The sequence below is a fragment of the Micrasema longulum genome, unplaced genomic scaffold (assembly GCF_059751315.1).
Source record: "Micrasema longulum isolate JH-2025_06_02 unplaced genomic scaffold, ASM5975131v1 h1tg001297l, whole genome shotgun sequence".
Classification (NCBI taxonomy): Eukaryota; Metazoa; Arthropoda; class Insecta; order Trichoptera; family Brachycentridae; genus Micrasema; species Micrasema longulum.
The window spans coordinates 120,735-124,797 of record NW_028278484.1 but is presented as its reverse complement, the minus strand read 5'-3'; the positions used below and the strand labels follow the sequence as shown (position 1 = coordinate 124,797).

Below are 4,063 nucleotides of genomic sequence, written 5' to 3'. Positions count from 1 at the left end.
AATATATGTCCCTTACATGAGTATCATACGGTAGGTGAACCACATTTCTGATAAAACTATTTTAAATCACCCTTACCTCCGGTTTTCTGCACTTGGTTGCAAATCCACAAATACAGCAAAGGTAAGATAAGAGCGAACGGACCAAAGAAAAATAAATTGCTCGAAGCAACGAGACTGAAAGCCTTCTCTGGAATCTGAACGGTATTTCAGACACCGGGATAATCTTTCCCTTCAAGTGCTCAACATGCCCATATAATTGAAGCTGAGGACAACATTTTTGTTATTAATTAAAAAAAAAAAATATTTGAACAATATTTCATTTATTTTTTATTGAACGTTTATTTTAACCTTTCCTACACAAAATAAATGACTTCATTCCCTTGAATAAAAAAAGCTGTATAAGGAGCTGATAACGACCGTTTTTCGAAAAAAAAATCGCCCCCGGGTGGGCTCGAACCACCAACCTTTCGGTTAACAGCCGAACGCGCTGCCATTGCGCCACGAAGGCTCTGTTTAAAGCTAACCAAATGAAGAAGATATTGCAGTGTTATAACACATGTAACTTTATCGTGACTATAAAAGCAATGTTTCGCAATTTCTATTTTTTCATTGGAGAGTCGATCTACTTCAACAAGAAAAGTTATGAGAAGATCCGTACCGAAGTATTTCATGTACACAGACTCCGTGTTGCAATAGGCAGCGCGTTAGGCTGTTAACCGAAAAGTTTGTGGTTCGAGCCCACCCGAGGGCGGATTTTTTGGATACAATTTTTTTTTAGCTATGCAAAATAAAATTGCAGACAACTAATCTGTCTTATTGATCAAATTCCTATCTAAAGTGATTTCTGTCTCTACAGTAAAAAAAAAATTAAAGCCGTTTTGTTACTATGTAAAGGATTCATAGTTCGATTCCTGAAAGTTTTGGCATCACATATTTGTTTCGTAGAAAGTTTTTCCAGGTTATAAATAATGAAATACCATAATTATATAATATGCATAATAACCCGCACGAATTTTTTTCTGAGGCACCTCTAATTTATTGGAGGGTTTTTGGAAACTTCTTGATGAGTTTTTAATGATTTGTGTTGGTTATGTTTATCAAATGTTTATCTTTGTTTTGTTCATTCTATATTGATGATCTATGTGCTATTTATTATGATATTTTTTTGTACTATATTATTGTATGTTATTCGTCCCAACTCAGCACAGGACAGTCTCATGGAGTTAAAACTTGAGTACCAATAAATGTATGTAAATTAGTCAATAATGTGAATGTACCTAATAGGTACAAATATTTATATAAAAAAATGCAATACAATCCACGATATTTAATAGTTTTACAATAATTTTTAATTCAGGCATCTTTTTTGTAGTGCAAGACTGGTTATCTTACTTTTATTTTAGAAAAGATTATCATCATTAATAACAAAATTATAGCAGCAGTGATAACAGCTGTAAATTATTGTTATTTTTACGAAATTAAGCCCAACTATTAAAAGCTCAGGTTTTTATTTGTTTGATTTTTAAAATTATTTTATTTCATAAACATTTCAATTACAAAAAATAACAATTCACAAAGTCCCACTGAATTCGGTAGTCAGATGGCAGAAGGAACTATCTGTAATTAGTTTGGTTTTTTAGTTTTCAAAAAATTTTATAAATATTCAAGTAAACGCGCATATAAAAAAAGACACTAAAATAAATTATATTTTAATTAGTTTAACCGTATTTATATTTTCTGTTTTTTTTGCTACGCATACATAGATTTTTTCTCATGGATATTCGAAATTATATAACTACAAATTACTTAATAACTACAACAGCAAGTCATTCTCCAAGCACAACAGCTAGTCTCGTTTTTGGAAAGTTACAGGTATAATATTAACTAAATATATAAAAGTAGATTGTTGTAGAAAAAAATCATGTGTCATTTTAAGTAACACTACTAATAAAATAGAAATTAAAAAGGTTATTAATTTTACTGCAAACAGGACTAAATATTAAAGTATTTTAGTCTGGAGATAAAATTTAAGTCTTATTTCAGCTCTCCTTAGCATTTTGAAGAATAACAGATGGCGCATTAGTATATTTCGCCAGCAGGTGCTTATAACTATTATGGTATTGTAGTAGTAAATCACTTGTTTCTATATCAATTTAAAAATCTTATTACCATGTGAAAAATATATGGAAATTATGTACAGGATAAAAAATGACATAATTAAAAAGAAAATTATCTAAATAGGTATGTCCTTGTCCTAATCCCACCCAATTTACAATAACTTACTGTTCTTAAAATAAATAAATATTTAATTATTGAAAAATATTAACGAGTACATGAAAATAACATTTTTATATGTATAAACTTATATGTTTTTATTTAATATGTAATATATTTTCTTTATTAACTTTGTATACTTTGTGGAAATCTGTTATTAGTTCTGAGCTTATACACTATATTTGTTTGTTTACTATAAATATGTAAGTAGAACTGTCGATTTCCCAGATAAAATAAAATAATAAAAAGTTCAAAAAAGAAATACACGTTCCAAAAGGCCAGACAAACACGGTCTTCATCATACTATCTTTCTAATTTTTTTATTTTTATGGTTCAACGTTATATTTTTTCGGAACATTGTAGTCTTAAGTTCTTTTTTAGTATTAGTTTGAGTATTTTGGAGAGCTAGCGTCTTAATAACACGTGTAAAATATAAAATAGTGTAAACAAATAACGAAAAGAAACACGGTAGCTATTTGATAAATATCTGAATGATTTATTAAGTGGTTTATTTAAACGCTCTTTCCATAGACCAGTGCATAGCTACTGCTAGACAGCTCGGGTTTAGCCCCAAGCGTTTTGAGGGTCCAAACTGGCCAAATAATATCACCTAGGGAACCTTAAATAGAATCCACGGGGCTGCGACTGATGTTAATAATATATAGCCTAGGGATCCGGCGATGTATCTGTTGCACCAATTCATCTTGTGATTATTGAGAAAAAAACGAAGTAACGTAAACATTTTAAAATAAAAGTTTTTATTTAATTTCAGGAGTACATTTTACATTATCGGGATTTTAAAGTATTTTTTTAAACGCATGAAATATTATGTCTTAATATGTCTTTAGGCGGTGAAATCCAATCCTGGTCTACAAACATTTGCACAAACTAAAAATATTGCTGATTTTTTATTTTCTAACATTACGTGTTTTTTGTTTTTCTGAAAAAGGTCTTACAATGTCGCCAGTCCATGGTGATCACTTGATCAGCTACCGATATTCCATAATCTTGTAACAAAATATTTATTTTATTTATTTATTTTTTGTACATAATGTTATTGTACATTGGCCAATATTATTATTGCCAAATGGCAATTTATTCCAACCAACCAATAAAATAATAGTTTTATTTTTATAATTCAAGTTACAGAACATATTCAATAGAAAATAATGATTAAAAAGCTAAAGATGTATAAAAATAGAAATAAACGTATTTGTTTATAAATTACCTTAAATCAAAACTATTACTCAATGTAAAAAAGGAAAAAAGAGGAAAGGGGAAAGGAGGACAGATTAAGGAAATAAACGCTTTAACTCGAGTGCCCATTGAGTGCTCTATGCACCACTAAGGGTGAATAAGGAAATTATGACGAATTAAAAAAATATAAAAAAATGGCTTAAAAGTTTAAACGTTTTGGTGTAAAAGGCAAATATGAATTATCCTGTAAAAACATGTAAATACTCCCTTTATGTAAAACATCAGCAGGGCTGATAAAAAAGGCTTCTGTACATTTATATATCAAGGGCTGTAAATTCAGATCTGTGGATAACAAGATACTGAAGACGAAAATTGTGTTACATAAATAATAATAAGAAAACATTCCGGTTTTAACTTGAATGCGATTATTATTCACAGCGCGCTAATTTATTCAAAGACCTTTTTAGACTAAGGCAATTTCTCAACCATCAAAAACGTATTTATTTTCCTACCATCACACGAGGGGTGCTGAGGCGTTCACTGATATGAGATGAGATGAGATGAGATGGATATGAGATGAGTTGAGATGAAT

At 29.8% G+C, this 4,063-nt stretch overlaps 1 non-coding gene across 1 annotated transcript; it reads right to left on the bottom strand.

Annotated features, from left to right (window-relative positions):
• Nucleotides 1-436: 436 nt before the first annotated feature.
• On the bottom strand, nt 437-508 carry TRNAN-GUU (transfer RNA asparagine (anticodon GUU)). Its single transcript has one exon. It is a non-coding gene; the product is annotated as a tRNA-Asn (tRNA).
• Between the last annotated feature and the right edge of the window lie 3,555 nt (nt 509-4,063).